The sequence below is a fragment of the Dreissena polymorpha genome, chromosome 16 (genome assembly GCF_020536995.1).
Source record: "Dreissena polymorpha isolate Duluth1 chromosome 16, UMN_Dpol_1.0, whole genome shotgun sequence".
Taxonomy (NCBI): Eukaryota; Metazoa; Mollusca; class Bivalvia; order Myida; family Dreissenidae; genus Dreissena; species Dreissena polymorpha.
The window spans coordinates 6,702,670-6,727,353 of NC_068370.1; the positions used below are offsets into that span (position 1 = coordinate 6,702,670).

Sequence of the window (24,684 nt, forward strand, 5' to 3'; positions counted from 1 at the left end):
GTAATGAACAACGCTCCGATTGGTCTTCGTGTTATCCAATTAAAATCGCCGATACATTAGCCTGTACCTGTTGTATATTATAGTCAACGGTTATATTCAACGGGGAACCAGTTTACAGAATAAGAAGCTTTTGGCTCCGTCTTTTTTTATCGACGACAATACAGAGAAAGTAAACATATTGTTTTTTTATCCCTTGATTACTTTCTGCAAAATATTTAACGTTGGAATCAATAAGTCAGTTACTGCCCTTTGTTTATATTCGATAAGGATAAATAAATCAAAATAAATTGCAATTTATCATTAGTGAAAACCCTATGTGTTTATTATGTGTGATTCAATTATATTTTCCAACAGCAGTTGAAGTATATGCGCTTTCTGCCGCTCGAATTATTGTGCAATGATTAATTTTGCTGTAAGCTTTTATCTCCATTGCAATTTGCATGTGATTTCGGAAGTTTTTTTGTTCGGATAAGTACTCAATGGAGCCTTGTTTTTTATATTTAATGTTTGTTATCAACGCTATACAACTCGTTACAATCTATTCCTTTTCTTTGTATTATGTTTATTAAATATTCTGTCAGAACGATACATGTATTGCTAAATTATGTTGGATTGTAAAATGTGCCCAGTTAGGCAACTGTTAGCCTACATGTGTATCAAACCTTGAACACACATACACAACAGTAACATATTATAGTATTTTCATTACATTAGAAGTATTATTAACTTTTTCATATTGCACTACACCAACAGGTACTCATCACTGACACCAGTTAAAGATTTTTGGCCAAAGGAAACATCTATTCCAAGCTGGCAGATCTTCATGGAATCAGCAGATCATCTTTCGTTATTTGACATGCCTTCACGAGTTCAATCAGCAAACATATGATCGGTAAATGTCTGTATTTCTAAAATCAATTACTCAATCATGATTTTAAACTGTTGTAGAAAATATGTTATTTATTTAAATACATCATGTCTTACATATAGGATCTGGCACGAGTTGTCATATCATACCATATTTTACGAGTTCAGGAATTTTGTAAGTAAGCCTTTTGCGAGCCTACTGATGAATTTCTAGACGTGTTTAATAAAATATGGTACATGTATGATGTGACAACGAGTGTGAGATCTTTTTTATCACATGCTTTTAAATGAGCAAATTAAATAAATATTTACGCAACATAATGATAAATCCCAAATATTGTTTACATTTCGTGGCATCATTTGACGTTGCAACGTCATTTCGGTGAAATAACAAAATGCGATTGGTCAATAAACGAAAACTAAGCCAATGAAAATGCTTAAAAAGTATATTACACATGTGTAACAGGGTATAGCATGTGATAAAATATTATATAGATATTGGGTCAAATAATTAAAGTTCAAATCATTTTTCATTTTACAGGCATGGTACAAACATAATTTATTTACTTTTCATCTTTTTTTTATTCCTCATTTGTTTTTTTTAATTTAATACATAAACTATATGTGAATAAAAATCAATAGATGATAAAAACTTGAGCACAGTAAATAAATGAAAATTTAAACACAGTTAATCAAATCATGTATATAAATGCTTTATCATGTACTGTTAATTTTAAACACATGATACATTCCATAGGTTTCCAGTCCGTGTACAACAACAAACTTGCATGAAGGTTGGATTCTGCCACAAGGCCTGGGAGCAGTGGATGGGACACTCATACCCATAATACTGAATACGTTATAATACACACATGCAGTTGAACACAGCAGGAACTCTTGAAGAAATCAAAGTACTGGCAGTAGTGGTGTGACGATGCCTTTGAAGAGGATGGATATAAAACATCAATTTAAGTTTATCTATATCACCACAAGTGTGTATGTTGATACGAACATTTGGGTACGATAAAAATTTTGGGTACGAAAATTTTGGGTACGAAAAAAAATTTGGAACGAAAAAAATTTGCGTACGAAACATTTTTGGTACGAAAAAAAGTTTAGGGGTACGCGGAAGTAGTACCCGTGGGTAACTTGACCCATTGAGCGAAACTGGGAGGCGGGTCACATTCTTGTGCATTAAGTATGGCAATACCTTCATGATGATTCTCGAAAGTAGGTATGAGCACATAGCCGGACCATGTGAGCTCAATCGTATGAGCACTTGACTATCCGAGTTCGCCCACGAACATATGGATAAGTTAACTAATAGCGAAATGACCTTATACATGTATATGCTGAAATCTAACAATCGAACGAAATATCAAACATGGTATGTACACTTAGGTGGTTGTGTAATTTCTGTTAGAATATCGTATTCAATATGTAAATTTTAAATGATTGTGCCCGCACTTGAGTTTGTTGCCTTGTTTGAGTCTATACGCGCCTAGGCTGCACCCAGTGTGTGTATTTGTGTTTTTCCAAGGTAATGAGTTACCTCCGCGCTAAAGCTGCATAATGTTGGGACCCGGAGTGTGTCCAGCACTCCTACCTAATAAGATTAGATTGACGACAGTTGGGACGAATTTTGAATGTTAGCTGCAATTTCCAGCTATTTGTTTTGTACTGAAATACTTTTTAATTTTTTATATGGTCAAATGCTGCGGGGGGGGGGTGAGATTATCCGGAAAAAAACACCTGTCCGGAATGGTGACCACAAAACATACAAAATATACAATGCGCCGGGAGCGGTAATCGAACCTGTGTCGTAAAGGTGAAAAAGCGAACCCCTACCACTGCGCTAGCGGGACGGGCAATTACGCAAAAAATGTTGTTTTATCTATATATATCATAGCAGTGCAGCGTTTACAATTTGCAGGTTCGAAATCGTTCGCATTCTTTAGTTTTGTGATCACGTAAAAAGTTAATTTTACATGTTTTTATTCGCAATTTATTTACTTAATCGAGAAAAAAATATCAAACAAAATAGAGAAAATATATAATTGTTTCATTGGTCCATAAAAATAAAATGGATGCAAAATTACTAATTTTAAATTAACGTTCTGATACACTTATTGAATCTGTTTCCCCAGGATATGCTGTTCTATTTATATTTACCTTTATCAACACGAACGACAACTCTGCTAGGAGAATGTTATCAATGAAAATCAACGAGCAATCTCCTACGCAGTGGCGAATGCCAAGGGAAGTAACTGAAAAATCGAGTTATCTCAATCGGACTTTTACATAGGTCGCCATTGTGAAGAATTTTTTTACTGGTTATCAAACCTTGGACGCTGCTGTTCCAGCATCGTCAAAAAATGTGTATTTTTTTATTTGAACTTAAATGTAAAATATATATTTAATTTTAGCTCGACTATACCTTGATTGATAAGCTGTGCATAAAATTATGGTAAACATGCAACATCCTTATATCACTGTTTCTATTACATATTTTCATTAAAAGCACTTATGTATTCAGGGTCATTATGTCATTGTGAGGTCACTGACCAAGTTGCTTATCTCTGACCTGCATTTAGCTTAATAATGCCCCTTTTGTACTTAAAATGTTCCACTTAAATTGTGTGTACAGCTACTCCATATCCCTATATTTTCCACAGATATTGAAATAAGTCTTCACATATGTAGTCAGATTTTTTTTAAATCATATAAATAATATTTCTTTGGGTCATTGTTATAACCACTACAAATATTTACTGTTGTTGCGAATAAAGTTGTTAAAACTGTTTAAACTGGGTGTTGTGTTAGCGAATCTTTAAGAGAAGAAGCTTCTTGAATAATGTCACTTTAGCTTCTTACTTCACAATCTTTTTGTTCAATATGTAATTAAATACACTTTAAATTATAAAGTGGATTGCAATACAGAGAACGCAGAAGAAGCGCTTACATTTGTACTTAAAAAGAATGATGTTTGAAGTTGTCAGCATTTTCATGGTGAACATTTTGATTGTACGGCCCCAATGGAAAAAATACTTTGTTACTAATTTAAATTTTAGCAAACACCTAATAATGCTTTAAAGAATGAGTTATTTTTTTTTCTAAAGTAAAAATATGTCCTAACCTAGAAAAGATACACTTTAAACATTTTATAAATTAAAAAGATGTACTTAAAACTCCACTGTCTAAGAAAAAGTGGATTATTTATAAAAAAGAAAAAGAAAAATACACTTCCGAATTTAAAGAACATGATAAAAAGCTTCATCTGATTCTAATTAATTAATGCAATAAAGTGTACTCTTTAGAAAATGCAGACGATTCGCTTAAACAAGTGCAGATAAAATGCAATTTTTTAAGTTCATTTTGGTAAAAAGCACATTTCATTTTCAGAAGGGTTACTGCTGATGCAGATATTAGAAACAAAGATATGACCCAATTTGAGATTCCAGTATTTCTTCATTATTCTAGGAACACACTGTTATGTGAAGTTGGAATAAGACATCAATTTGGGAAAAAAACAGTGTTTTTTTCAACACTGCAGTACATTCAGTTTAACCTGTTATTAATTTGTTCAAAATATAAGTAAAATAGACACTATTGCATATATAATTGTATCATTTTAATTGATTTCACTAGGTGTTTAATTTGATTTTTTCTTAAATCCTAAATAAATAAAAACCCTGTGGATGTGTGCCTGCACACAGTTTAAAAATTCAATGAAAATAATAAAAATACCATCACTGTTAAACATTAGAAAAGAACAAATAATACAAAAAGTATACACAGATTTTTTTAAAAATACATTCAGAGCATGAAATGAATTTGTATATGCAAGTATCTATTTTACTTATAATTTTGTCAAATAAATAAACACAATAGGAAAAAACACACATTATAATTGTTGAAAATATGTTATATTCCAACTTCACATAGTGTCACTGTGTATAATTTAACATTACAGTTGTATATTGAACTGGATGGGTAGCTATATTTTGAAAAAATAGCAATACAAAATGCATTTTTTCAACCATAAGTAAACCATTATAGGACTACTGATTATAAATAGGCGTTGGTGAATGTAGGTATATGAAAATGTAATTAATGCAAATTTAATACACTTGTGTGTACTTTTTCAGTTTTGTTTATTCCAAAAAGTTAATTAAATTATTTGAAAATATACTTAAAACACAATTAAAATGCACTTAATAAGTCTTATGGTTACCTACTTATTTTCTGATTAAGTGCATTTTTCACAATGAAAATAATTTTTTTAATACACAAAAATGAATGTATGCAGGAAACATGCAGGAAAAACAAAAAATGTGTTTGTCGGAAACACTTTGTCCCCTTCTGCGCCACTTTGATTTTTTATGCTCCCCCAAAAAATGTTGGGGGGAGCATATAGTCGCCGCTTCGTCTGGCCATCCATTCGTCGGTCCGTCCGTGCACAATTTTTGTCCGGGCTATTTCTCAGCAACTAATTACCAGAATTCAATGAAACTTTATGGGAAGCTTCACTACCAAGAGGAGATGTGCATATTATCAGCGGGTTCTGGTCGGATGATTTTTCACAGAGTTATGGCCCTTTGAAATTTTATATAAAAATATTCTTGTCCCCCCAACTACTGTGCCCTCAAGATGTTTCCTTTTATCTGAATATATAGTGCAATATTGTGACAAAAAAAACCTTTGGGGAGCATCACCCGTCTCCGATGGTTTCTTGTTTTTACCTTTGACCTTGAAGGATGACCTTGACCTTTCACCACTCAAAATGTGCAGCTCCATGAGATACACATGCATGCCGAATATGAAGTTGCTATCTTCAATATTGCAAAAGTTATGGCAAAATGTTAAAGTTGGAGCAAACAAACCAACAGACAGACAAACCAACAGACAGACAGGGCAAAAACAATATGCACCCCCACTATAGTGGTGGGGGACATAAAAATTATGTTAAAAGTATATTATTTTTCTGCATGTCAAGTTTATTTATATGATCATTCAACACAGACAAATATGGTGCAAATACTGCTACATTTCATTTGTCAAGACCTTTTTGTGTTGGAGTTAAAAAGGCAACACAGTGACTGTAATTTAGGAACAGTTACTGAGGCTTGATTGGTCATTTACGGCTAGGGTACTACTTACTTGTACCGCGGGTATTCTTAAGTATACTTACATGTACCCCGGGTACGGTAAATATATTAAAACAATCCCGGGAATTTTAACGCTAAATCGGTTGTTGTCTGCTATTTTTTTTTATTAATTATGTTCACATTCATGTCAAATTTTCTGTACAATTGCCTCTATATTATCAAAACTCTTACTCAAAAAGCATTTTGATACAGTTTTTTTTAAAGATTAGTTTGTTGAAGATAAGCAATATCGTTTGAGGGTTATCGGTGACCCGCGGTACATTTAAGTATACTTAAGAGAACTCAAGGTACATGTAAAAAGTACCCGAGCCGACAATGACCAATCAAGTGTTACTGAGAGCGTTGGATGTGCATGGAGATAAACCATGTTTTATAAAGCAAAAAAAATGAGTAACACATATTGTAAATGTTTTAAATATGTAACTACAGGTATTAAAGAATCATCAATGATTATATGCACTTTTGAATAAATAAAAGCTTGTCAGGTTTTTTAAAGGTCACATTGACCTTGACCTTACACCTTGCATGTAGAACTCATCAATGTGCATCTACATATGAAGTTAAAAAGTTGCAGGTGGAAGCACTTTGATTTTAGAGCAAAATGTCAAAGTTTTAGCACGATGAGGAAGGCAGACGGCGGGCGACGAGCTGGCTATGACAATACCTGGGGTAAAAAGGTTGCCCTGGAATATTACTTAATTATAGTGTCTGTCTAGCTACTTTTATCAGAAGGTCCCACTTTGATCCCCACTGGCAATGAGGGAATTAGGGAGGGTCCTCAAGATCATCTCTGATGACACAAAGTATTGGTTCTACTCGGGAAATAGACTCCAGTGTCTTGATAAGCATCATACTTTTTCAGGAATCAAGCTTTAATACAAAGAGTTAAATAGATATTTATATGTGATAGTGTATGATATTAATGTGAAAATACTGAGCAAAAGCCAGGGATTGAACCCACGACCTCCACAGTGGTAGTCAGACACTTTAACTGCGTCGCTAAAGAGCTAGCCCAACAGCCTTAGTGACCTTTTTTCACTACACTCCTCCCCCTTTTAATGTTTCAAGGCCCAGACACGCTCGCTACAGCATGTCTTGCATCCACATGGCCCTCCCAGAAACCATTAAACAGCTCAGACCCATTCCCGCATTCACAGTTCGTTTTTTGCCTCGTCGCCATTAATGTGAAAGTACTGAGCTCAAGCCGGGCATTGATCCCACGACCTCCAGAGTGGTAGTCAGACACTTTAACCGCGTCGCTAAAGAGCTAGCCCAACAGCAAGGCTGTTGGAAGTGACCTTATTTCACTATAATATGTTAGTAAAATAAACACTGCACAATTATGTATTTTACCTGTATACAAGTACCATTCCAATCTTGGCAGATAGTGAACTATTTTAAAAGCACCATAACTATGAAACACTTATATAAGGCATATCGCAATGTTCCACAGAAATGATGCTGTTGATAATTCAGCATGATGATTAGACATTTCTAAATTCCATTTCTACTAACGTCACGACGTTAGTAACAATTCCAGTTAGTTGCAATAATCCAACTCCCAGCTATTGACCCTCCGGGTATGAGCTGTACGTACGTACTCATAAAAGCTCAGAGCATTCAAGAAGAACATCATTATTTGTTAAATTGTACATTAACAGTTATGCGATGCCAAGAAACAATCATACCGATGACATATTGACCCTATAAGGCGCAAATATGGGGGATTTCGGTACTCGGCGGGCGAATGTAGAATTACCGAAATCCCTGGCCTAAGTGATAATTTTTCAACAGAAGTCACCAGGGGATATTGTTGATAGTTTTTGTCTGTCTGACATATTTTTACAATAAGTAAGCACTTTGATGTTTTTTTTTTACTCTTGCAGTTGTGTACAGTGGGGATTTCGGTGCGCGTCTATGCTCTTGTGTAGAATTACCGAAATCCCCGCTAAGAGGCAGCGTATGGTGTCAAGAGTGCTTAAAAATTAATATTAATATCATTATTTGTACATCAACAGTTATGCGATGCCAAGAAACAATCATACTTATGACATATTGACCCTGTAAGGCGTGAATTATGGGGATTTCGGTACTCGGCAGGCGAATGTAGAATTACCGAAATCCCCCCTAAGAGGCAACTTATGCCGTCAAGTGTGCTTAATAATTAACATTAATATTATTTTTTGCACGTAAACATTCAAGCAAAGCCAAAAACCAAGAATACAAATGATATTTTTGACATTTTCAGATGTAAATATGGGGGATTTCGGTACTCGGTGGGCGAATGTAGAATTACCGAAATCCCCCCTACAAGTCAATATTTTTCAAAAGAAGTGGGATATTGTTGTTAAGTTTTTGTCTGTACCTCTTCTTTCTAATATCAAAAAGCCACCCAGATGATTTTTTTACACTTGAAGAGCTTTACAGCGGGGATTTCTGTACCTGATCGTGCTTGTGAAAGCATGCACTATGGATTGATACTCGGAATCCCAATAATTAATAAAATTATGTATATATTTTAGTTTTTCACTACCAAACATGGATAAAAACAATTTTTCATCAGTGAATTGATTGTATTTTGCAATATTCTATCTTAGTATCCGCAGTATTTTGATAAATAATAAATATTATTGGGGATTTCTGGGGATTTCTGGGGATTTCGGTAGTTACGGGGTTTTCGGTATTTCTACACACCGACGAAGAATATAACCCCAAAGAAAACCGAATGTACAATAAAGAAATCGTAGATTGCGAGAGCGATTTACGAGGACATTTACGAGGGGGTTATTCACGATTTCGACATTGTTAAATCACGCGTAACGAGACTGCCGAGATAACGCGAGATTAAGGGTTCGGGGGGGTTCTGCCAGTATTCGCTCTACAGTATACACACCTTACCTATCCGCTATATTGACTTTATAAATAAAATAAAAGCGATAAATTGCCGATTTGTAACTAATAAAAGCAATCTTTATTTTTATTATAACGTTCAACGAAAATCTGCTCGATAATAGTTCAGTACCATTGTAATTAACGGCGCCGTAATTAACTACTGACAAAAATAACATGGTCATACCTTACTGTACGGTGTGCAGAAACCTGTCAGAAATTAAAACAACTCCAGATTCTTATAATTTTTGAGTGCAAGTTAATTTAAACACACCCACTTATTAAAATTAAACCTTTTTTTATATTAGCTCATTTTTCTAAATTTTCAGAAATAAAAAACAATTTGTATTTGCACATTTCAGTAAACCTAAGACTACTTTATTGTTAAATATGTTTGATTTGTAAATTGTATAATAAATTAATAATCTATATATTTTTATTAGTTCTGTTGCAAGCCTAATTTAAGTTAAATATGTTTGATTTGTAAATTGTATAATAATCCATATATTTTTATTAGTTCTGTTGCCAGCCTAACTTGTTGTGTTTTTAAAATACATAAAAATAATATCGTTGACAACTATAATATTATTTAAGATCATTATTAAGCAAAAGTAAGTCCCCCAAATCAAATCAAATCAATATTTATTTATTGTCGGTATGGTATACAAACATTATAACTTAAGCTATGAATAGCTTTTGACCGAAAGCTTACCCCGGCCAGCTTAACAAGTAGAGTGCTGATCTCTGACTCGCTCATGGGTTGGTAAGTTTAAGCCTCAACTCGGGTTCATCTCTTAGAAATAATTACACCTTAGGCTACCTTGTCTGTAACCCAAATTGCAGTCGAGTGTCACCGACATACATGTGTCATGTTTTTTTTTCTTCTTCTTGTTGTATAGGTTCTGTATGTGGGCAATCAAGGATAACTGTAACACATGGAGATCACTTTATTCATCAACTTCATAAAGTGTTATGAAGAATAGTGGTCATGGTATGTTCACTCATGCGTTACAGGCTGATCACAATGGGATTAGTACTGGGGAATGATGATTTGTTAAATTGATCTTAAGCCTTGATCGACCGACTATAAAAACACTGTAACTGTAAATGTTACACTATGACATATTCACCCTCTTGGAACAATGAACTTTCGAGAAAGACCGTCAGCGTCAGCGTTGAGTTTCCCGCTTCTGTAACGTATTCGGCAATTGTAGTTCGCAAGTGCAGCCATCCAGCGGTGACCTGTGGCGTCGAGTTTGGCGCTAGTTAAAACATAGACTAGCGGGTTGTTGTCAGTGACTACGTCGAATGTGTTCCCATAGAGGTAATTTTCCAGACATTCTGAAAGCAATCCAAGATAAAAGCGATGAGGAACCTATAGCTCCTATAGTATGCACTTTGGTGTTACAGGAACCAGACAGGCCGGATAGTACATTGCTGTTGAATGAGGCAGAAACCATTCCGGAACCCTTCTTACAAAGTACTGCTCTTTCCCAACAAGATTGGATTGTTGCACAACAACAAGATACAGATATCGTCGCAACCATTGACTACTGTCTTGGCAAGGCACCTCTGGTTAATCCAAAGCAGCAGATGAGACGTTACTTCTCTCTAAAGAGTAAGCTTACCCTACAAGATGGTCTTCTGTTTCATCGAGGAGTAGTCAACGGCGACGTCTGTCAACAACTGGTTGTGCCTGTGAATCTCCGACACATCATTTTCCAAGCCTACCATAATGATCTTGGGCACCAAGGACGCGAAAGAACGTCTTCACTCATCAAGCGACGTTTCTTTTGGCCAGGGATCAACACCTACATTCGCAACAGCGTTCAAAACTGTGGAAGATGCATTCGTCGTAAGACAGCGCCGTCGAAAGCAGCCGAATTAGTGTCGATTTCATCGTCGTACCCTATGGAACTGGTGTGCATCGACTATCTGTCCTTGGAGAAATCAACTGGTGGTTACGAGAATGTCTTGGTCATAACAGACCATTTCACCCGCTATGCTCAGGCCATCCCAACCAGAAACCAAAAGGCAACAACAACAGCCAAAGCTTTATTTGAACATTTTTTTATTCACTATGGTTTTCCTGCACGCTTACACAGTGATCGTGGTCAAAATTTCGAATCTAAAGTTATAAGTAATTTATGCAAGATTACCGGCATCCAGAAAAGTCGCACCACCCCGTATAACCCGATGGGTAACGGAACCACAGAAAGGTTCAACCAGACGTTGCTTAACATGCTAGGCACTCTACCAGAATACAAGAAAAAGAGCTGGAAGGACCATGTGTCAACGATGACACATAGCTACAATGCTGCCGTTCACAAAAGCACCAATGTCTCGCCGTTCTACTTAATGTTCGGGAGACACCCTCGTTTAGCGATAGACGCTTTTCTCGGATTACCAGACATTAATGACTCCAAAAGTCACTCCGAGTATATAGAAAAACTCATTGGTGCTTTTGTGAACGGCAGCATTGTAGCTATGTGTCATCGTTGACACGTGGTCCTTCCAGTTTTGATACGATTTAATGATAAAGTTTACATAGGATATACCATTTTAGCCTCTTGTTCATGTTCTTGCTCCCTCCCTCCCCTCCCTCCCTCCCTCCCTCCCCCTCTCTCTCTCTTTTCCAATCACAGTTGCCCCGTATGGTCTTGTGGGCTATGGTCTTAGCACAGTCGGTAGAACTATAGACTTGTAATCTAGAGATCGGTAGTTCGAGTCCTGTTGACGCCCAAAATATTTTCCTGGATTTTTTTTGTACATTTTGTTTTGTAATCTAGTATTGTTCTTTTTGTAGACATCAGTATTTTTATTGATATTTTCTGCAAGTTTTAATTTCTGAGAGTATAAAATTTACGGTATTTACAATTTTTGTGTTCAAGTTTTGTTTGACTTGATATAGTTACTGCTGTATAATTACGCTTAGATCCTGGAATTTTAGAGTTGTTCTTTTGAAATAACTTATTTTGTGGCGAAGATTTATTTACAGAATAACTTGACTGTATTACTTTATCCGTTGTGGTAAAATCATCGGTTTTTGTTGAATAAGATATAAATGTGCTTATAAGTTGGTTAGAATGTATTAGCTATAAGAAATAACATTACTTAATGTGATAAGTGAGTTGATTACTTTGAGTTTTGATAATATAGATGCTTAGATAAGAAAAACATATTATAAAATTGTTTCTACATACAATAGTCATACACAATAAATAAAAGGGTTCAAAGTGTAGTGAACAACTGGACACATAACAACATTCGTGAAACAGGAGTGAAAATAAGTTCTAGGAAGCGAAGTGAGAAAAGTACTTGGAAGTGTATATAAGTACTTAGAAGTGAATACTTTGAAGTGAAGAAAAATACTGAGAAGTTAATAAAAGGAAAGCATGTAGTTAGAAGTGAATACTTGAATACTTGAAAGTGAAGTGAAAAAAAACCCAACTAAGTGCGTTAAAGTGAAGAATAGTGGTCATGGTATGTTCACTCATGCGTTACAGGCTGATCACAATGGGATAAGTACTGGGGAATGATGATTTGTTAAATTGATCTTAAGCCTTGATCGACCGACTATAAAAACACTGTAACTGTAAATGTTACACTATGACACATGTATCAAATACAATGTATGTGCTTATGTTAACATTTCCTGAAGATTCAACCACTGAGCAGGATATCTAAGTTAACCCAATATTATTAATGAAAAAAAATTAAATATACTATTAGATGTATCAAACAGACAAACCAACAAGTACCTACTAGTACTTTCATAAGGAACATCATCCATTAACCATCTATACTTCCAGGTCTTTTTGCTCTGCTACATCAACAGGAATTAGCGTTGGGTTCATGTTTTCTGTGTTAATCATAGGGATTACAATTTATAATATTTCATCCCAACAACAAAATCTTTATAATGATAGTGTTCATTTTACAGTCAGGTTTTACTTCTATTAGGTTAAAAACTAAATAGTGAATCAGTTTTTGAGATGAGCTTGTACCAAACACACACACACAAGCTCCTGTAAATTTTATACACACTTTAATGAGCAAGTATTTGGACTGTCACAGTTATTGCTTGTTGGAATGTCTCAGACTAACCAGGATATACAAGCAGCCTTCACTTTAGCATTTTTGAACAACTAGCCTGAATCTTTATGCATTAATAGAACAGATTAAAATATCCACTAGCCCGACTATATGAATCAGGAAATTTTAATAGCCCAAATTTAATACATTTCACTAACCCCGGGCTGTTGGGCTAGGGGTTAGCGTCAAGACTGTAAAAGCAATAACAATTCTTCAAACATTGATAGTTGTCTTGTTTTGAACAAATCTGCCATGACGGGTAGTTAATGGGGATAGCCCAACAAACAACCAGTTAAGGATGACTGTGATACTGCTGTAAGTTTCACCAATATGGATATTCAGCCAATGGACATTTGACCAGGGACACTTAATTTAATTCGAAGTAAATGTTTTCTTAGCAGTGTTAATAGTCATGTTAACACATCACATGTTATGTTAAATGACTACATGACAACATTGGATGTGTAGCAACTTAAACCACCATCCATTTTATTATATTTCTGAATGTGTAGGATATTTTTTAATGTAAGGGTATGAAGTAGACACACATCTGAAGTATCTTTATTTTATTTTTTTCAAAGAAGATAGTTATGTAACTGTGGTGATGTATAATATTAATTGCAAGAGTTAATAACATTCCAGGTGTAGAATTCTTGAGCTTCATGCAGAATGAGATACAGTATTCCAGTTTCTGACTTCTGTTGACACTGTGATGTTCCTGAAAAAAAGGTTTCTATAAGTTATAACAATAAACCATTTAATAACATTTAAAGACAGCATAGTTATCTGTTTTAAAATAATTGTTCTTTTCAAAGAAAAGTATTTTACCAAAGGTAATCAAACTTCTAATTTGCCCAAACTAAACAAATAATATATTTTTCCATACCCCACCCGCTTTTGGCATGTTTCGTTTTTACCTACTTTAAACACAATAAAATCAAAATAAAGCATAAACATGAACTACAATTAAATCAAAGATACTAACTAAGCTAATAACAAATTACAAAAAAATCATACCATATAAGTTATATCTGCAAATTATTGGGAAATTATAATTGCATCAACACAGAACTCTATGACAGAACTCTATGCAGACGCACTGCAGTAGATGATCGAGTACCCCCCGACCTCACTTAATCCACTCAGAGTTGTCTCCCTTAAAATAATGTCGAAAAGGTCAATTTAAACGGTTTACGATAATCGTAAATCCAATCGCAACTACTCGAGTTACGATAACGTAATATTTACGATACGATATCTTATTGAAACGATCCCCAGCTTTTCTGGCTGTATTTTATTAATAAGCTTAGCAACCTACTGTCTGTAACTACTTTTGATTAGCTTAATGGTTTATCGGTATTCTTGTTCAGAATTGTATAACTTAAATAAGATTTACCAGGATATTGCTAACCAACCTTGTTTGTTTATTTCACATATATCCTGGTGTGGGGTATTTTCGACGATGTAACGATTTTTCAACAAATGGCAATATAAATTATGCAAATAAATATCAAAGTCATGAATATTTTGATAAACAAATTTGTTTTACCGTAAATAGATTCTTATTAAAAAAACTTAATCAGAAAAGTTGTCTACGTGTTTACAATAGAGAACAAGGGCTGTTTGTAAAACATGCATGCCCCCCATTTGGGCTCTCCGTTGTAGTGAAAGCCATTGTGTGAATATGTTTATTGTCACTGTGACCTTGACCTTTGACCTAGTGATCTAAAAATCAATAGGGGTCATCTGCAAGTCATGATCAATGTACCTATGAAGTTTCATGATCCTAGCCATAAGCATTCTTGAGTTATCATCCGGACACCATTTTACTATTTCGGGTCACCGTGACCTTGACCTTTGACCTAGTGACCTGAAAATCAATAGGGGTCATCTGCGAGTCATGATCATTCTACATATCAAGTTTCATGATCCTAGGAATAAGCGTTCTTCAGAAATGATCCGGAAACCATTTTACTATTTCGGGTCATCGTGACCTTGACCTTTGACCTAGTGACCTGAAAATCAATAGGGGTCATCTGCGAGTCATGATCAATCTACCTATCAAGTTTCATGATCCTAGGCCTAAGCGTTCTTGAGTTATCATCCGGAAACTATTTTACTTTTTCGGGTCACTGTGACCTTGACCTTTGACCTAGTGACCTCAAAATCAATAGGGGTCATCTGCGAGTCCTGATCAATCTACCTATCAAGTTTTATGATCCTAGGCCTAAGCGTTCTTGAGTTATCATCCGTAAACCATTTTACTATTTCGGGTCACTGTGACATTGACCTTTGACCTAGTGACCTGAAAATCAATAGGGGTCATCTGCGAGTCATGATCAATCTACCTATCAAGTTTCATGACCCTAGGCCTAAGCGTTCTTGAGTTATCATCCGGAAACCATTTTACTATTTTGGGTCACCGTGACCTTGACCTTTGACCTAGTGACCTCAAAATCAATAGGGATCATCTGCGAGTCATGATCAATGTACCTATGAAGTTTCATGATCCTAGGCCCAAGCGTTCTTGAGTTATCGTCTGACAACCACCTGGTGGACGGACCGACAGACCGACCGACAGACCGACATGAGCAAAGCAATATACCCCCTCTTCTTCGAAGGGGGGCATAAAAATGTCCGATACTCACCGGTTGTGTTCTGCGTATCGGGTGGGGTATTTTCGACGGTTGTGTTGCACTAATAGTAAATAGTTCCATACTCTTCAACAAAGATAAGGGGTATGGTCCAATAAAACAATGAACATATTTAAACTGTATTTAACTAGTTTGAACAGAAATCAACAGCTTTAAGAACTGATTTACAGTTTTATTTATGTCAGCTGTCTATTTTATTAATTTTCAGAAGTACACTTAGGGCAAAGGAAAGAGTCACCCCGCCTTAGTACTTTGATTTGTGTACAAAATGTCAAATGTACCCATCCTTGACACAAATCACAACATCCCCACTTGACGATGTTAATGAATGAAAGCTTTGTGTCAGTGCAAGGGGGATAGAAGAGCTTGCACATAATGCACTTGTCAGACTCTGCAATGTCACTGTCATCTGAGTCAGAGCTGACCACCTCTTCAACTGGGGGCTGTTTTCGTTTCACCTGAAGGCCGGAGGTACTGGGTATAGCGGAAGAGACATCTGTACACTGTTTGCTCTGTGACTTCAAGTGAAGCTTTATTGCGCCAACAACTGGCGATTCTGTTATAATAGCTCTGCCTCCCACAACTTTACTTAGGGTATTCCTTGGCTTTTTCTGTTGAACATTTTTAGAATTTGACCACCTTTTGTTTGAAAAAATGATTCATCAGATTTTTCAGGAACAGCTTGAGTTGAGTTGTTATTTTTGAAAGCTGTTGATGGAGCAAGATCCAAGGGGCTTATCACATTTGGATTTAAGGGAAATACACCCGACTTTCTAAAAGCTGCCTGAATATCTGAGGCAGTCAGGGTACTTGTGCACGCTCTGCAAGCAAGCGCACACACTTTATACCGGGTGATGGCATTACCACCCCTTTCTCTTAAGTGTCTATGGCAGGCAGAATTCTAGGCTTGTTCTAGGGGCCCATAGCAACTGACATCTAAGGGCTGTAACAGATGATTACAGTGAGGGGGCAAAACAAACAGAATGATGTGTTCTTTTTTGCCCATTCAATCTATGGCAAAGATACGTTACTCTTGTGGCCATCATACAATATCAAACATAACCACTGTCTCTAGCTGGCAAATACAAATACAAATGATTTTTCATGTAATGGTCAAATATGATAGAATTTGACCATCCACTTTTTGTGACTGTGCCTGCTGCTCCAGGGGTAGCTCCTGCCAAAAGAGAGTCCAACATACGCTTACCTGGAAACACAAAATAAAGTGGTATTTGGTGTCCGACACCACTAACACATCCACTCAAAGTAACATTTTTTGACTTTCCAGATGTAACTGCCTGGGTTTTGCATAATTTTCCAGAAACAATTTTGGTGGACTATGTTCAACATTCAGTCCTTTCTTGTCAATATTGAAAATACATTCAGGTTTGCTTGTTAAGTCATATTTAGTCATTATGTTTATCAGTTCTTTAAAGAAATTGTTGATCGAAATTGGATTAGCAGACATGGCACGCGATATTTCAAAACTTCTAGGCTTGTTCAACTTCAAATTTGGCCATCTGGACATAAAACCAGTCAAATCCTATGGTTTGAGCTTTCTGTTTTATTCCTAGGTGTCCAGCGTAGTCAGATGCCAAATTGATTGTTTCCTGACGTTAGTAACCGTAGCCTACTTCAGCCATTATTTGCAAATGGCTAGCTTAAAATGCCTCTGGATCTAGCGTGAACAAAGTGTGCGGCCCAGATCTTAAGACATCTATGTCAACCCTGCCCTTAACCCGATCTTTAAAAGTGGTTATGGGCACTGCCAACATCTTTGCAGCTCTTTCTACTGAAATCCCATCCTCTACCACAGCCTGGTACGCTTCTGTCAAATCCCCAGGGTCATACCTCCTGTAAGGGCCTCTAGAAGGACCCTTATGCTACAAAATATATATTTTACTGTTTTTGTAAGTGCCAAATACAGTTTCTTTATTGATGTAATATCTTAATTAACAATAAAAACGATGCTAAGACTCGCATAACTTATTACACGTTTTTTATGTTGAACAGTTTACTACAGGTTCAAATGAATATCACGATACTACTATGGTATACGTATGACGAGTGAAGCAGACGAACTGTCAAAAATCTAAGTTGTTGTTAAATAAAGTAAAACTTTATTCATGAACGGTGATATTTAGGGATTACCTGAAAGGCATGAAAAGTACCATATTTGAACAAAAGTATTATTATTTACCGTCCGTATAGCCATGAAATGGTAAATTAGGTCATCGTTGATGGAGCTATGTATAGTCAATGTAAACAACAGGTGACTTCCGTCGAGCATGCGCGGTACCCATGTTTACACCAGAAAATGCGCAATCGTCGAAAATACCCCAACGTCGAAATTACCCGATGCCACAATATGAAATGCAATGCACAACCATGATCATACAAATGCAATAGATAAGAAATCTCAAACATCAAGGAAAAAATATTCATATAAGTCAAGGTTAACATTTTAGTTGCAAAGTTATTTGAAAGAATGATGATAAAAATGTAACTACATGCTACATGTGTATGTTCTAGTTGCAATAATACAACTCCCAGCTATTGACCATCCGGATCGCTGAGCTGTACGTATGTACTTTTAACGGTTCAGAGCATTCAAATAGAACTAGTGTATGTTCTACCATGGTGACAGATAACAGATTTTGTAATCGCCATACATCATACATGTAATCGCTACATTGACATGAGTTATCAAAGATTACCAAAATTAAGCAATTCATTAAAACAAAAAATAAGATAATCATAATAAATCAAACATACCACAAACACACACGTGCGGGCATAGTGCTCACAACCTATCCTGACAGTTTTAACATCCGACATTATCAAAATAAAAGTTTGTCCAATTTGAATGCTTATATCATCTACATTTAATATTTAAAGAAGTATTCTTTTATAATATAATTTTCGGTTACTTGTCATGAATTAATTAAATATGTTGATGGAATTTCAATATTCACCTATGTAAATAGCAAGCGAACATTTTTTTTTAATTATTCAGGCGAAATGATGTAAACGCCCTGAATCGGTGATCAGGTAAATTATTTCGCGTAGAATTAGGCCTATTAATCAATGTTTATATTTAATTTGTGTTTCCAGATATTGATTTTATTGTACAAAAATATTAAATGGATGTACACTCGTTATAGCTAATAACTCATAACACTGAGCTAAAATTTATAATCAATATTGTTATGCATATAATGTTATAATTAGGGACGGGAATCGTATCCGAAATCGGTATCCGGATAACCGTATCCTCTATCCGAATATATCCGGATATCCGTATTCTTTTGTATGTAAACTACAAAAGGCTTTTACCATAATCACAACACTGTGAAAACGTTAATTTGCACTGTTTATGAATTAAAAAACAATATAACGTATTTAAATGATTTCTTAATTTATATTGTGTAAGTTCTTTTTAAAGGACACATCGTAAAACTATAACAAAAGCTATCTGGATCTGGATAGGTACGTTGCAGGACCTTTCGGCGTAGGCGCAACGGGGTGAGAGGGTGGTTAGTCCTACTGTAGGACAGTTGACCTGAACGTGTCAACTGTGTCTGCGCGAACAACACTTTCATCAAGATTGTTCCATTCAATTAATGTCTTAGGGAAAAATGAGTTTCTATATAGTTGAGTTTTGCACTGGATTGGTGTGAAACACTTAGAGTTTTTAACTGAATATTGTTCAACGATATTGTTTGCTTTAAAGTCTTTGAAATGTTTAGGGGTAATTCTACGCTTGGATTGCCAGACTGGGGTTAGAAAATCTTGGCTAGGCATTACTGGCACCAGGCCCTCAACCACCTTGAAGAAGAAGATTAGTCTGTTTGCCTTCCTTCTTTCCTGGAGAGGTGGGATCTTCATACTCTTCAGCATGTCTGTCACGCAGCCTGGTGTTTTGGTGTAGTAGTCGCCAGTTATGAACCTCGTCGATTGTTTTTGGATCTTTTCAATTTTATCAATGTCTTTTTGAAGGAGTGGATCCCAGACAATGGAGCTATATTCTAGAGTAGTTCTGATTAAGGCAAATTATGCTGTTTTACGGCAGGATTCGGGGCAGTGTTTCAGGATGTGTCTTAGGAAGCCAAGTGTAGAATTTGCTTTTTTGGTGATCCTATTTATGTGTGAGCTCCAAGTTAGGTCTTCTGATATTGTCACTCCGAGGTATGGGTTTTCTGGGACTTGTTGAAGGATGTGGTTTTCGAGTTGGTAAAATTTTGAGGTTTTCTGGTTAATGGTCAGGATGTAGCATTTTTTGGCGTTGAATCGCATGCCCCATGTGTTGGCCCAGGTTTACTATATATACATTCTACAAACATATATTTAATCAATTCAGTTTAATATTTGCATCTTGCACTTCGCTTGTCTGCTGACTTCGTAAAATGATTCCAAACATTCGATGTTTGTGGTGGAGGCATTGTTAATTCAGAACGCTTATACACACATATAGAAATTCACAAAAAATCTCACAGTATTCGGTTCAGTAGACTGTTAATACAACAGTAAAGACAAACACAACTTTATTTATGCTCTAATTTTAAAACAGATAAATATTGATTGACCAATTGAAATAATTTTATTTGATAAGGCATAGATTAGCTTTCCATACTGTTGCACCCGTCGATTGAAACCAAGTAGCCAATTGGTGTCAATTATCGAGAAGTAAGGACCATAAAACAAAACACGGAGGTGCAAGTTGGCAATAATGCAACTCGGCCATTATCACCAAGGTGATCGGAAACTGGCATGGGCACTCGCTGAGCAACAACCAATTAAAGGATTTATGTCTGTCAATGATGTCTGGTATACAGATTAACGTCAAAATATACTATAAGGTACATTATTAAGTTTGCATAACAACCGAGGTAATATCATTTAATTAAGTATTCTGACCCTCTTGCAATTCAGATACTTGACTAGTATTCGGATATCCGGATAATCATTACCATCCCTAGTTATAATAAATAAAGCTAATACTTTACTTTTAGTCAATTGTACATTTTCAATTTATAATGGTAATCTTTGCTCCTCTAGCACAGTCGTGGTCATGTGATTTAGGCACACATGACAATGAGTCGCATCCTAGATCAGCCAGCCCGGAAGATGTTCCTCACCCATCTGACACACTGCAGGCACTGCGCAGGCTCGACTGGTAACAGTGGTGCCTCACCTGAGAGTCCAAGCCAAACGTGGTCTGCGGAATATGAGGGCAAAACAATAGAGTTATCCATGGTCACTACTCAAGGTATAATCATTGAGGTAAGTTTTAAGTTGAAGGTTTTGAAAAAAACAGTTTTCAAATGTAACTGGCTAATATTGATGCAGCCTTGAAATGAGTGGTTTAATTTATTCTTTGGTTAAATCATTAATGCATGATTTGCTAATGTGTTACAAAAATATTTTATTGACAAAAGAAACACACATTGTTAGAAACAACAACCTTTAGAGGCAAAACCTGCATTGGAATGATTTATGTTTGTACAAAATGAGTACCAACATGACAGTTATGACATTTGTTCTGGGACCTATACAAACAAAGGGATGCGCATTGTATTTGTTTGTATAGGTCCCTGATTTGTTGCAGTTTTTGTCATACTGGCTGGTAATTTTGTTGTTCTGGCTTGTTGTCGACCTTCAAACCTGCTCAAACACCAACAGGAGAGAACAACCAAAATTAATATACCTAAAAGAATTTCAAAAATACACGATTTGATAATTATTCAATTTCTCACTATTTTTGACGTTTTCAGGGGTATTTTTGTCGTTCAGGCCTGCTATTGTGTAAGCAACTTCAAAACTGGCCAACAGACTGACCAACGGCAGATAAAAACAAAAACCCTACAGATCAACAAAAAAAGACGCCAGTACGACAATTATATGAGTCGCCTTTTTGTTGATTTGATGTGTTCTGGTGTTGTTGAACTTCAAACCCGCCAACAAGCTAGAACAATATGGCAGAAATCAGCATCCATAACATTCTGTGTGACTTTAAATGCATATTTCTTATATTGTAGACAAAGGACTCATTTGACAGCATATTGATAGACGATGGAACAGCTATTGCTCTTGTTAAAGGATGTCACAAAATAGCACAGCAGACACAAACTGTGCAGGCCAGCAAAGGTACCAGTAATGCATCAAAATGTTTTTGATTCTTCTTACCCGACCGACCCTTATCTTAAAGGGACTTGTTCACAGGTTGTTAAATTGAGGAGTTTCAAAATAATTGTCATAGATTAAAAACAAATCTGATTGCATTATGTTTAAACAAGCAAACTAACACTTCTTAGTGGGGACAGTGGTCTAGTGGTAAGATGCTGGTCTAGGGATCCAAAGGTCCCTGGTTCGAATCCCGCCCATGTGTAAACGGACGACTTTAATCGCAGTGTCCGGGGGGTTAATGTCGAAGTCGGCTGAAGATGCATACGTTATCGAAGCAGACTATAAACCACACCTCTAACCTTTCTCTTTAAGATGATTGCATTATTTTTAAACAAGCAAACTAACACTTCTTCTTCTACTTCGTACTTCCTACAGTCAATTGCTGACTATTACAGGAAGGCCTATTATAGGCAGATATGGACACTGTCGAGTATGTTTCCTGGGAAGAACCAGTACTTGATGTCTATGGAGGAGATAATGAGAACGCTCCCTAAGTAGGGAGCGAATCCACAAATTCTTGATCGCTAGGCGGACACCTCATCCACTACACCACCGCGACATATAAGATAGGTCATAAGATAAACTTTAAAATATTGGTTCAGTAAGGGATAATGATATTTCAAAATTGCTAAAATAAAAATTAAGCATTTGTAAAGCTTTTCAGCGATAATATGAAAAATAGGTTGAATACTTATATAGCGGTTAAGTTTCCCTCACATTCCATGAAATGCTGCTTAGTGCAGTGGTAGCGCGTTAACTTTTGCATACAGAGGTCGCGGGTTCAGATCTTGGGGAAGGCAATATTTTTGTAATCAATTTTTTTTCTTGCCATTATAATCACATAAGATAAATAAAACATTATAGATTTAAACAAATTTAATGCCATTTAAAAAAAATGCGAAAATCACTGAACAAGTCCCTTTTAGTGCCAACTATTTGTTGTTGTTCCAGATGAGTTTTTGATCATTTTTGCTACATTTGATTATATTAACTTTTACATTTTAAGGAAGATATGTAAGAAATACATATTTGTAGTATTTATGTTGTTCAAAATCATCATTTAACTAGCAAATAACTTGTGTATAGAAAAAAAGTAAATGTAAAAATGGTAGGCTTACCTGTCCTATTTTGGGATATGTGTGTGGAAACAAACAACTTGTTTGGCCTAAATTTGATAAAATATTTGAATATGTGCCGCAACTGTTTAGTATTTTGAATATATTTTTTGCGAATTACCATCGTTATTATGGCCAGTAGGACATTCTTTCTTATTATATCTGTCACATTACTAATTGTGTAAATACTCCAAACTTTTTTAGGTATCATTGTCACCTACGTCAATCATTAACATATGAATCTGTTCTTGGCCAAATTTCCTTGACAAGTACCCATACCCTAAATATGTATGAAACCTTTTTGCCAATTAAGATATAGTCGTTAAGGGGGCGAGTCGTTACATTACCATATGGCTGGCATATAGCAGTTGCACAGTCCATCTATCCACGGTCCGTCCGGCATTCTGTTTCCTGGAGTTTTTTCCTAAACAGGTTCAGTTAATTGTCTAATTTTTAGCTCGGCTGTTTTCGGAGAAAACCCGAGGTATTGTCATAGCCAGCTCGTCGTCCGCCGTCAGCTGTAGGCATCTGCTAAAACCTTAAAATTGGCTCTAAAATCAAAGTGCTTCCACCTACAACTTTGAAACTTCATAAGTACATGCACCTTGATATGTTCTACACGCCACACCCATTTTTGGATCACTAGGTCAAAGGTCAAGGTCACTGTGACCTCTAATATAAAACTTTAACATAGGCTCTAAAATCAAAGTGCTTCCACCTACAATTTTGAAACTTCATATGTAGATGCACCTTGATGAGTTCTACAAGCCACACCAAATTTTGGGTCACTAGGTCAAAGGTCTTTGCACTGTGACCTCTTTAAAAAAAATAATCTGAAAAGCTTTCGAAGCCAAGCTTTGGCACCTGTTATGCGGGGATCTTGTTTGCTGTGTGTCTGCCTGCATGACTTACAAATAAATTCGGAGTTTTGTTCCAATTCATTGATTCTTGACGAAGTTATGGGAATTGGACATATAAAATTTCTCTTAGTCTAGAATAACTGTTTTTGAGACTTTTTCTCCTTATCATTTGCAGATATCAAACTGTTTTTATGTGTGAGGCCACCGACATGACTTACAGATCAGTGTACAAATAAATTTAGAGTTTTGTTCCAATTCATTGATTCTTGACGAAGTTATGGGAAGTGGACATATAAAATTTCTCTTAGTCTAGAATAACTGTTTTTGAGACTTTTTTTCCTTATCATTTGCAGATATCAGACTGTTTTTATGTGTGACGCCATCGACATGACTTACAGATCAGTGTTCAAAATATGTTCCTATCCATTTAATTGCCATGAAGTTACTTGCTTTGGGCAGAAATTATCTCTAGAATAACAGTATTTCGGATTTTTTCTATGCCCCCGGATCGAATTATCGGGGGTATATTGTTTTTGGCCTGTCTGTCTGTCATTTATTCATTCATTCATTCATTGTATGTGTGTATCCAAAAACTTTCACCTTGGTCATAACTTTTGCAATATTGAAGATAGCAACTTGATATTTGGCATGCATGTGTAACTAATGAAGCTGCTCATTTTGAGTGGTGAAAGGTCAAGGTCATCCTTCAAGGTCAAATATATGGCTTCAAAGCGGCACAATATGGGGCATTGTGTTTCTGACAAACACATCTCTTGTTTTTCTGAAAGACTTGATTATATATTAACCTTATGGTTGGTGTGTGTGTGTGTCAACCTAAAGGACTTACAGA

General features: G+C 35.9%; 1 protein-coding gene across 2 annotated transcripts in view; it reads right to left on the reverse strand.

Moving 5' to 3' along the window:
• The window catches only part of LOC127861646 (RING finger and CHY zinc finger domain-containing protein 1-like), a 473,873-nt gene that overhangs the window by 124,688 nt on the left and 324,501 nt on the right, over window positions 1-24,684 (reverse strand). The window contains exon 1 of one of the 2 annotated variants that reach the window (XM_052400331.1): window positions 14,435-14,475. The exons of the other annotated variant lie outside the window; for it this stretch is intronic. The gene's annotated coding sequence lies outside the window, so the exon portion shown is untranslated. Of the gene's footprint in view, window positions 1-14,434; window positions 14,476-24,684 lie in introns of those variants that run through there. 2 annotated transcript variants of the gene reach the window in all.